Here is a 12,282-nt window from a genome sequence, read left to right on the forward strand (position 1 = left end):
AATCATATAGTTAGGCCATGCTTCATTTCTATTACAAAAAATACTCCCATCATGCACAACCCGATGACAAAAAGGAGAAGATAGTCTCACATCAACTAGGCATATCAACGGGCTATGGAGATGCCCATTAATAGATATCAATGTGAGTGAGTAGGGATTGCCATGCAATGGATGCACTAGAGCTATAAATATATGAAAGCTCAACAAAAGAAACTAAGTGGGTGTGCATCCAACTTGCTTGCTCACGAAGACCTAGGGCGTTTTGAGGAAGCCCATCATTGGAATATACAAGCCAAGTTCTATAATGAAAAATTCCCACTAGTATATGAAAGTGACAACATAGGAGACTCTCTATCATGAAGATCATGGTGCTACTTTGAAGCACAAGTGTGGAAAAGAGATAGTAACATTGTCCCTTCTCTCTTTTCTCTCTTTTTTTATCATTTTTTCTTTTTTCCTTTTTTTTTCTTTTTTTGGTGGGCTTCTTTGGCCTCTTTTATTTTTATAAAGTCAGAAGTCTCATCCCGACTTGTGGGGGAATCATAGTCTTCATCATCCTTTCCTCACTCGGGACAATGCTCTAATAATGAAGATCATCACACTTTTATTGATTTACAACTCAAGAATTACAACAATACTTTAGAACAAAATATGACTCTACGTGAATGCCTCCGGCGGTGTACCGGGATATACAATGAATCAAGAGTGACATGTATGAAAAAATTATGAAGGTGGCCTTGCCACAAATACGATGTCAACTACATGATCATGCAAAGAGCAATATGACAATGATGGAGCGTCTCATAATAAACGGAACGGTGGACAGTTGCATGGCAATATATCTCGGAATGGCTATGCAAATGCCATAATAGGTAAGTATGGTGGCTGTTCTGAGGAAGGTAAATATTGGGTGCATGATACCGGCGAAGGTTGCACGGTATAATAGAGGCTAGCCAAGTGGAAGGGTGAGTGTGCGTATATCCATGGACTCACATTAGTCATAAAGAACTCATATACTTATTGCAAAAGTTTATTAGCCCTCGAAGAAAAGTACTACTATGCATGCCCCTAGAGGGATAGGTTGGTAGGAAAAGACCATCGCTCGTCCCCGACCGCCACTCATAAGGAAGACAATTAAAAGAGCACTCCATGCAACAAATTTGTCACACAACTTTTACCATACGTGCATGCTACGTGACTTGCCAACTTCAACACAAGTATTTCTCAATTTCATAATTACCCAATTAGCATGACTCTAACACTACCACCTTTATATCTCAAAACAATTATCAAGCATCAAATTGGTCATAGTGTTTAATGCACTTTCTATGACAGTTTTTATTATACCCAACTCGGATGCTCATCATTCTAGGACCAAATTTATAACCATAGCAAATACCATGCTGTTCTAAAATACTCTCAAAATAATATAAGTGAAGCATAAGAGATCAACAATTTCTTCAAAATAAAGCCACCGCCGTGCTCTAGAAAATATAAGTGAAGCACATAGAGCAAAACTATCTAGCTCAAAGGATATAAGTGAAGCACATAGAGTATTCTAATAAATTCTAAATCAAGTGGGTCTCTCCCAAAAGGTGTGTACAACAAGGATGATTGTGGAAATCTAAAAAGCAAAGACTCATATCATAGATGACGCTCCAAGCAAAACACATATCATGTGGCGAATAAAAATATAGCTCCAAGTAAAGTTACCAATAGACGAAGACGAAAGAGGGGATGCCTTCCGGGGCATCCCAAGCTTAGGCTTTTGGTTATCCTTGAATATCTTGGGGTGCCATGGGCATCCCCAAGCTTAGGCTCTTGCCACTCCTTATTCCATAATCCATCAAATCTTTACCCAAAACTTGAAAACTTCACAACACAAAACTCAACAGGAAATCTCATAAGCTCCATTAGTGCAAGAAAGAAAAACCACCACATAAGGTACTTTAATGAACTCATTCTTTATTTATATTGGTGTTAAACCTACTGTATTCCAACTTCTCTATGGTTCATACCCCCCGATACTAGCCATAGATGGATCAAAATAAGCAAACAACACACGAAAAAAAGAATCTGTCAAAAACAGAACAGTCTGTAGCAATCTGTAACTTCCAAATTCTTCTGGAACTCCAAAAATCCTACCAAAATAGGACGTCCTAGGAAATTTGTCTATTGATCTACAGAAAAAAGAATAAATGCAAAAGCACATTCCTGTGATTTATTAAAATTGTTTTCGTGCGCGCAAAGTTTCTGTTTTTCAGCAGAATCAAATTAACTAACACCATAGGTTATCCTATAGGTTCTACTTGGCAAAAACACTAATGAAAACATAAAAACACATCTAAACAGAAGCTAGATGAAATATTTATTACTAAACAGAAGCAAAAAGCAAGAAACAAAAATAAAATTGGGTTGCCTCCCAACTAGCGCTATTGTTTAACGCCCCTAGCTAGGCATAAAAGCGAGGATAGATCTAAGTAGTGCCATAATAGTAAGATAGATCACGAAAACTCATTTCATATTCCCTACGTTCAGCAGCAAGTTTTCTTTGAGGCAAGCAAAAGTAATCAAAAGGGCTAAACTTAATGGGACAGAAGTCCCCAAGATCAATCTCGGGAAGTATAGGTTCCTCCTTGGGCCCTTCATATTGCACAACCAATTCATCATTATAAACATTCTTTTGGCAGAACTTCGTAAGCCTATACTCAATAGAATATCCTAACTCATTATTTCGAATAGCAAAATCATTTTTAAGTTCGGAAATTCTATCAACTAGAACATTGGTAGGAACCTTTTTTCTAAGGTTTTCATTAAAAGCGATATAGTCAAAAGATTGGAAACACATAATTTCCTCTTGATCGAAGAGGATCGCCTCTATGGGAGGACGACCGGAGTCCACCCTATAGTGCGCGAAGATTTCTTTGGCTTCTTTTATTATAAATCTAAACTAATGTGCCAAAAAGATAGTAGATGCGCGCTTAACAGAAGAATGCTCAATATTAGAAAATTCTAGGAAAATTCTTTGTATGCAAGGATGCATGTGCATAAATTGTCTTTCAAGTTCAACTATAAGCATGGCAATAGCATCCGCAAGACTACTAGTTCTATGCAAGATAGAACTACCCATAGAAGGTAAAGCACCGACACAAGTAAAGAAATCTTGAATAACCCCTTCTCCAATAATATTACCACTACCGATTCGAAACTTTTTAGTATGCAAGATAGGGGGTTCTTCAGCAAGAGCATCAGAATTTTCCATGTTATCATTATTGTCCATATCGACGATAATCTCCCCAATTTCAGACATAACGGCAGACAAAAGCGAGGAGTAAGAAGAAGGCAAGCGGAAAAGAGAGAGGAGATTGGGAAAGAGAGGGCGAATAAAACGGCAAGGGTGAAGTGGGGTAGAGGAAAACGAGAGGCAAATGGCAAATAATGTAATGCGAGGGAGATGAGTTTGTGATGGGTACTTGGTAAGTCTTGACTTGAGCGACGACCTCCCCGACAACGGCGCCAGAAATCGCACGTTGGCGGGAGGTCCAATCTTGACTTGACTTGGTGGAAGCCTCCTCGGCAACGGCGCCAGAAATCCTTCTTGCTACGTCTTGAGTTTGCGTTGTTTTTCCTTGAAGAGGAAAGGGTGATGCAGCAAAGTAGCGTAAGTATTTCCCTCAGTTTTTGAGAACCAAGGTATCAATCCAGTAGGAGGCTCCTCAAAAGTCCCACACACCTACACAAACAAACAAGAACTCGCAACCAACGCAATAAAGGGGTTGTCAATCCCTTCACGGCCATTTGCGAAAGTGAGATCTGATAGAGATAATATGATAAGATAAATATTTTTGGTATTTTTATGATATAGATTGGAAAAAGTAAAAGATGCAAATAAAAGTAGATTGAAAGCTTATATGATAAAATAATGACCTGGGGGGCATAGGTTTCACTAGTGGCTTCTCTCAAGATAGCATAAGTATTACGGTGGGTGAACAAATTACTGTCGAGCAATTGATAGAAAAGCGAATAATTATGAGATTATCTAGGCATGATCATGTATATAGGCATCACGTTTGTGACAAGTAGACCGACTCCTGCCTGCATCTACTACTATTACTCCACACATCGACCGCTATCCAGCATGCATCTAGAGTATTAAGTTCATAAGAACAGAGTAACGCATTAAGAAAGATGACATGATGTAGAGGGATAAACTCATGCAATATGATATAAACCCCATCTTTTTATCCTCGATGATAACAATACAATACGTGCCTTGCTGCCCCTGCTGTCACTGGGATAGGACACCGCAAGATTGAACCCAAAGCTAAGCACTTCTCCCATTGCATGAAAGATCAATCTAGTAGGCCAAACCAAACTGATAATTCGAAGAGACTTGCAAAGATAACTTAATCACACATAAAAGAATTCAGAGGAGATTCAAATATTTCTCATAGAAAAACTTGATCATAAACCCACAATTCATCGGATCTCGACAAACACACCGCAAAAAGAGTTACATCGAATAGATTTCCAAGAAGATCGAGGAGAACTTTGTATTGAGATGCAAAGAGAGAGAAGAAGCCATCTAGCTAATAACTATGGACCCGAAGGTCTGTGGTAAACTACTCATGACTCATCGGAGAGGCCTTGGAGATGATGTAGAGGCCCTCCGTGGTTGATTCCCCCTCCGGCGGAGCGCCGGCGAAGGCTCCAAGATGGGATCTCGCGGATACAGAAGGTTGCGGCGGTGGAAATAGTTTTTCGTGGTGCTCTCTGAAGGTTTCAGGGTACTTGGGTATATATAGGAGGAAGAAGTAGGTCGGTGGACGCTCGAGGGGCCCACGAGGGTGGGGGCGCGTCCACTTGTAGGGGGCGCGCCAGGCACCCTCGTGGCCGCCTCCTCTGTTGCTTGACGTCCACTCCAAGTCCCCTGGATCGCGTTTGTTCCAAAAAGATCGCTCCCGAAGGTTTCATTCCGTTTGGACTCCGTTTGATATTCCTTTCCTTCGAAACACTGAAATAGGCAGAAAAACAGCAATTCGGGCTGGGCCTCCGGTTAGTAGGTTAGTCCCAAAAATGATATAAAAGTGTAAAGTAAAGCCCATAAACATCCAAAACAAGTAATATAACAGCATGGAACAATCAAAAATTATAGATACGTTGGAGACGTATCAGCCTCCCCCGCCGCCTCACCACTCCATGGTGACGCGTGCCAAGGCCGGGGTGCACCAGCCGAACCCGTGCTACCACAACCTCAACGTCACGACCATCTCTCCAGTTTTGCGCTCGGTGCATTCTGCGTTGAGTGATCCGCATTGGACCGCCGCCATGTGCACTGAGTACGATGCTCTTGTCGCCAATTGGACTTGGACCCTTGTTCCTCGTCCTCCTGGGGTGAATGTCATCTCCGGCAAGTGGGTTTGTCGTCATAAAATCCTCCCGGACGGTTCTCTCGACAGGTATAAGGCTTGCTGGGTTGCCCGTGGCTTTGCACAGCGTACCGGTGTTGACTTCTGCGAGACTTTCTCTCCGGTTGTCAAACCCGCCACGATCCGTGTTGTCCTCCAGCTGGCCACCTCTCGTCGTTGGCCCGTACATCAGCTCGACATCAACAATGCTCTCTTGTACGGCCATCTTCAGGAGCGGGTTCTCTGTCAGCAGCTAGCCGGGTTTGTTGACCCTCAGCATCCGGATGATGTCTTCCTGTTGTCACAGTTGTTATACGGCCTCAAACAGGCTCCGCGCGCATGGTACCGGCACATCGCGGCGTTCCTCGGTCTTCTTGGGTTTCGCAACACCACCTCTGACACGTCGTTGTTCGTGCTCCATCGGTCTGATCATGTGGCTATGCTTCTGCTCTACGTCGATGATATTGTCATCACTGCCCCCAAGAGGATCTTCCTCGCGACATCATTGGTCGTCTTGGCTGAGTTTCGGCTGAAGGACCTAGGCGCGCTGCACTTCTTCCTCGGCATTAATGTGCGACGTGATGCCTCTGGGTTCTTTCTTCATCAAGGGCAGTACGCTCTTGATCTTCTGGACCGTGCCGGCATGACTGACTGCAAGCCGGCCGCCACGCCTGCTGAGGCCAAGCCGAAGCTCTCCACCATCGCTGGCCAGCCCGCTGCTGACGCCGCCCTCTATCGCAACATTGTTGGCGCTCTTCAATACCTTACTCTCACCAGACCAGACATTTAGTTTGCGGTGCAGAAAGTTTGCTTGCATATGCACTCGCCCCGTGATGTTCACTGGTCTTTGGTCAAGCGCATTCTTTGGTACGTTCGCGGCACGCCAACCTATGGTCTTCGTCTCCGTGCCTCCGCCTCGACTGATCTCATTGCTTACACTGACGCGGATTGGGCTGGCTGTCCTGACACTCGACATTCCATGTCTGGCTATTGTGTCTTCTTCGGTGACTCTTTTGTCTCATGGTCCTCTAAACGGCAGCCTACTATCTCCCGTTCGAGTGCTGAGGCGGAGTACCAAGCTGTTGCCAACGTGGTCGCGGAGACCTGTTGGCTTCGTCACCTTCTTAGTGAGCTTCGGATTACACTTCCGAAAACTACTTTGGTCTTCTGCGATAACGTGTCGGCCACCTACCTCGCGGCTAATCCGGTGCAGCACAAGCGCACCAAACACATTGAGCTCGATGTTCACTTTGTGTGTGAGAAGGTTCAGTTGGGTCAGCTTCGTGTGCTTCACGTACCGACTACCCAACAGTTTGCCAACATCATGACCAAGGGATTGCCAACTGCTGCATTCCAGGAGTTCCGTTCCAGTCTTTGCATCGCCGATGCCGACGCTTCAACTGCCGGGGGGGGGGGGGGGGTGTTGAACCGTGACATATTTGTATTTATTACCGACTGATTCTCCTATCATCTCTAGCCTTGTATAGGTTAACTCCTAGAGATATTGTAGGGTTAGTTGGCTTGTCACGCAAGACACCACCTGTATGTATTGTAACAGACTCCTATGAATACAATTGAGTTGCATCCTATAGTCTTCTACACATGGCACGAACCCTAACACGAATAAAAAGACACGTAAAAACGGAGCCCCCCGCCGACAAGGGTTTGGATGCACCATGTATCCATGATCCAAGGACCATAGGAGACGAAGCAGATCGGCAGCGGCACTGGTGAGAGCTAGGGAAACCCTAGCTAAGAGGTCGCAGGAGGCAGGAGCAGAGATGCCTTTGATCTTTGAGTTCATCAAGCACGAACATTTTATTTGACATACAAGAACTTTTTTGTATATGTTAAAAATATTGTTTTTAATTACTTTTGAACAAAGTATTTTCTTCAAACTCTTATAACATTTGAAAACAATAATATACAGAACATGATATATTGGTCACAAGTTCTGACAAGGCATGCCATCGTTGTGCTAATCGCTAGGGGTAAAAAGGTGCCAATCATCCAACCTTGGGTTAGCGGCCGAGCCGTGGTGGGCTGGAGCTAGCAATGTCGTGTTGCGCAAGGCTTCTTATGTGAACGCACACATGCATACCCTACTCATCTGACCATCCAATCACAGACTGGTTCGCTTCTTATGTGACCTTATGAATCTATTTCTATTGTGCTTTTGGTAAATTTTGTACATGTCATGCTAATTTGTGGCACTGTATGAAATGTCTACTTTCCGCCCCCTTCCTAGTGTGAAATCCTAAATTCGTCACCGCCGACTTGTTGTGGTAGCCGATGGTGTAGGGGTGGGGTGATGGCATGCGAAGCAACACACATGTGGAGTCATTTGTCGGTGTGGTGGGCGCGGGGAGGAAGAGGCGGGGATGCTGCTACCCGTCGTCCAGGCAATGACTATGCACACTAACACACGCCGCTGGGCATGAACTCTGCTTCCATTTTTTTAAGCACGGGTGAAGATTATGTTCCAAAGGAAACAATGCATACAATATTTGGAGTTGGGTTACTGTGGTCGTGAAACTTTCTGCAACGCAGACCATTGGATCAACATCAATCGACGGTTGATATCACATTTCAGTAAAAAGATTCAAAATTTCAAAGTTAGTACATTATGTAGTACTCACTCCATCCCATAATATAAGAGTGTTTTTAACACTACACTAGCATCGAAAACAGTGTTATATGATGGGACGGAGAGAATAGAATATATATATAAGTCATAAGTTTGACACACCACCTGGTGAGAGGTAGGTAAGAGGATATATGTTTTTGAGTAAATTTAGAGCTTGATATTGATGGGCTAAATCCAAGCAAAGGATCCTGAGCCAAGCCCAGCCGGTTTAAGAGCGGCAGACAACGAGATGGATCAAACCCAGCCCAGATGTACTTGTGCTGTTTCCGCGACGCGATAGAGGAAAACCTAGCTACCACGCCGCCGCCGCCGCTACCACACACACAAGAAGAGCAAGATCTCTCAACCGGCGACCATGGCGAAGGCCGCACGAGCAGGAGCGACGCATCTCCTCCCTGGCCTCCCGGATGACATCGTCGTATGGGAGATCCTCCTCCGGCTGCCCCCGAAACCCCTCCTCCGCTGCCGCGCCGTCCGCCGCGCCTGGCGCCTCGCCACCTCCACCCGCGACTTCCTCCTCGCTCACCACGCCCGCCAGCCCACCCCCCCCTCCTCCAGGGCTACAACTGCGCCGGCGACGTCGTCGAGACCCTAGACATCATTCCGTTCGACAACGTGGCAGGGGTCGACCAGCTCCAGTACAGCGCGCGACTTTGCATTCGCAGCGTTTACGGCCACGGCCTCCTGCTCCAGAACTCCTGCGATGGACTCCTCCTCCTCTCTCTCTACAACATGCACTTCTCCATCTACAACCCGTCAACTCGTCAGTATGCTCCGCTCCAGCAGCTTCGTGGCTTTATGCCCTTGGGGATGTACCGGCACGGCCCTACCGGCGAGTATCGGTTGCTGCTGCGCTCGTTCACGAGGTCGACGCGTGATGGACCGGCGCCAGACGCTCAACATGGCGCCTATGTCTTCTCGTTAGGCTCCGACCAGCACCCAAGGTGCATCGGGTGCTCTGATGCGGAGGATTTGATATACCTTTCAGCTGGATCTGTCCTGCTTCATGGTAGCCTGCATTGGTATGTAAACAATTACATAACGGTATTTGACACCATTGTTGAGTCGTTCCGGTTGATGCGATGTCCGACAGTTATTGGCTGCGCCGACCTGTTTGAGATGGGTGGCATGCTTAGCATGTTTGGTCTTAATTATGAAGGGACAAGCGTTGAAATGTGGGTGATGCAGGACTACAAAGCCGAGATCTGGGCCTTAAAGTATCGGGTCGAATTGCCGGTGGCGGAGATCAGCTTGCAATGTGGAAAGTTTGACCATCGTTGGGAGGTGGTTGTCACGTCGTCTTGGGACGGTCATGTGCTCGTGCTGGTCCATTTTGATGGTTGGCTACTTCAGGTTGGCATGGAAGGCCAGTTGGTTGCCAGTTTCCATCGCAAAGGCCTCCGTCCTACTCGATTTCGACTCAAACAAAGTCTAGTTTCACATGCCTTCTTTCCGGCACTAGAGGGTTATGTTGTGAACGGCTCGCCTTTCATCAGATGATAATGTGGTGGATATACATATCCTTTCATCTTAGGGTTGTTGGCTGTGGTGGTGCTTCTTATGGCCTCACTCTGTATCCACATCAGCTGCAATATTTAATTTAGGGTCAGTTCGTTTCAGCTGCAGATTCTGCGGAGGTGGATTTTGCTGAACTGGATGCATTATGAGCCAGCTAGCTTCTTTGTTGAGGTATAAAAACTTATGGTCAAGAAGCTCTGACTCTTACATGGATGCGTTATGTTTCTTTGAATATCCTTTTGGGCTGATGTGGCTGCCATCAGTGTTGAAGCCAAAATTACAAGTCATTTCGGTAAATGGTATGCATAGCAAGTTGCACCCGATTTGGGTAAGTGGTATGCATAGCAAGTTGAAATGGTCAGCAGCTGCCATGAGTACCATGTTGCACCCGATTTTGTTCAAGAGGTCAGAACACTAGTTAAACTGAAGATTGCATTATAACTCTGGCTAAGTATTGAATCATATTATAATTCTGCTTTTGTGTTGCTTCATTTGGAACTATATTTATCATTTAACCTTAGCTCCTAACAATTTCAAGGAATCAATGTTTCATGTGATGTTGATCTCAACATCGGCTCGAGAAATGGAACTTATAAGTGATAAGCAGAAGAAAGGTTTATCATGGTACAGCCCAGGTCCCAGATTGCGCACCCCTTTAGACTCTGTAACTGCCAGCCATATGTTCATGTTTTTTTTCTGTGAGCGGTGCAAGATCATCTTGAGTACCATTGGTCGAAAGCAGATTGCCTCAAGCAGCACAACACCATGAATTGTGTCTCAAGCAGATTGTCTCAAGTTCTCTCCAATCATTTGTTTCTGGCTGTATTATCTGACATTGGTAATTGCTCAGCTACCCCATCATTTGGAGGCATCTGCGTCCATGTGAGTTCCTTTTTCCTGTTTCATAAATGTACACTGGCGATTTTTGTGTGTGTGTGTGGTTACAGTTTACATTGTTGGTGGAATATACTAGAAGCTTAACAGCCAGATTATTATATTACAGTGTTTCTACAGTCTGAAACCAGCGAAAAAGTATTCTCTGTTTTTCTTGCTGCAGGGTTTCACTTTTTTTTTACCTGAGCTGGCTGGCTGATTGCATGGACGGCCAATATATGAGTAACCATGAAGAAAACTAGCATGTAAGAACAAAAGGGTATGCGCGGCCAAGAGTATGCTCTGCTTATCGAACTAGGTGGCTTCTTTGGTGTTCTTAATACAGTATATTTGAGTGACCATGAAGAAAATTAAGCCATCTCCCTGAGATTCTTCAACTCTAGGCACATCAATGGAGGTTCTACTACAAGCTTGTTATCTTATCTCTGTTTCTTAACAAACTTGAGAATGTAAATGTGTACGTTTTTATGCTACTCTTGCCATCTTGCATTTGCTTGTTGTAGGTCTAATGTCGTCGCACCTTAAGTTTGTGCTTGGTTCTAGTCTAAATTTATCCTTAGCAACACATTGGCCCGTCAGGAAATAAGTGACGCTGTTTTAGTTCAATTTGACTAGTTCAATCTCACGGAGGTACTACATAGCAACATGAAGATACTTGGCTAGCTTATCAGGAAATCTCCAAGTTTCTCAGAAAACTCAGGTGTAAGTCTTTGTTTTTTTTCCCCAACAAAGGCAATATAATAATATCAAGTTTTTTTTTGCGACTGTATATAATAATATCAAGTTGATATCAATTACACCCTATTGCTGTAAGGACACAATATCAAAGATATAGTCGAGACATTAGGGATGCAAACAACAATATAAAAAATAAAAAATAAAAGAAAGGGGACGCACTCAACGACATACAACAAACAGACAGCAGAATCAGAAAGGCTCTGTAACGACTCCTGCTTTTTTAAAGAATATTCATAGAAAATAAGAAAAAATGGAACGAAAAGGCAAGGGGATAAATGCATCGGCTCAACAGTGAATTTTCTGTTGCACAGTGCCTTACATGGTGCACTAATGGAAGAAGCCATGAGAAGCCGGGCCCTGACCTGAGTCACTTTGGCCGACATAAAAAAAAACTGCAGACTAAGGCATAGCCTAGTGGTGGGAAGGGGCTGATGCCTTCCCGCCCACCCAGATTCAAGTCATGATACTTGTAATTTGGGTTTGTTGCACCAATTATACTGTAGGGGGTTCCCTTACAGTCTCTCTGTTAAAAAAACATTAAAAAAAACTCTGGAGAAAATGTTTTTATATTAGAAGACAAAAGACAAAAAAAAGGATTTGGTTTGTTGAGAGTGGGATTTGAACCCACGCCCTTTCGGAACACACCCTTAATGTGCCGCCTTAGACCAACTCGGCCATCCCAACAATTCTTATCATTAACAATAATATATTCTATTCAATAAATAATTTATCTTTAAAACTTAATATATTTTGTGAACAGGAGGGATTAGCAAAATTGTACCTGAAAGAAAAAACTTAACGAAGGAAAGATATCCAGTCTCCAGAATGGGCCGTTGAAAACTATAAACTGGGACGGGCCACAAGCTCATGCCTTCCCAAAGTTAGTTATAGGCTAGATTATTATTGTCGACAGAGAGATCACAATTGGCCGGACAACGCCCCACTACTATACTACCCCTTAGTTCGGAATTACTTGTCTCGAAAATGGATATATCTAGAACTAAAATACGTCTAGATACATCCATTTCTGCGACAAGTAATTCCGAACGGAGGGAGTAGACTAGAGATAAGCATCGG

At 44.2% G+C, this 12,282-nt stretch overlaps 1 non-coding gene and 1 pseudogene across 1 annotated transcript; one reads left to right on the forward strand and one right to left on the reverse strand.

The window, feature by feature from the left end:
• The first annotated feature begins 8,315 nt into the window (after positions 1–8,315).
• LOC123075515 (F-box protein CPR1-like) lies at positions 8,316–10,412 on the forward strand (annotated as a pseudogene).
• Positions 10,413–11,808: 1,396 nt separating this feature from the next.
• TRNAL-AAG (transfer RNA leucine (anticodon AAG)) lies at positions 11,809–11,889 on the reverse strand. The gene has a single exon. It is a non-coding gene; the product is annotated as a tRNA-Leu (tRNA).
• Positions 11,890–12,282: the final 393 nt, after the last annotated feature.

This window comes from Triticum aestivum, chromosome 3D (assembly GCF_018294505.1).
Source record: "Triticum aestivum cultivar Chinese Spring chromosome 3D, IWGSC CS RefSeq v2.1, whole genome shotgun sequence".
In the NCBI taxonomy this organism is placed as follows: Eukaryota; Viridiplantae; Streptophyta; class Magnoliopsida; order Poales; family Poaceae; genus Triticum; species Triticum aestivum.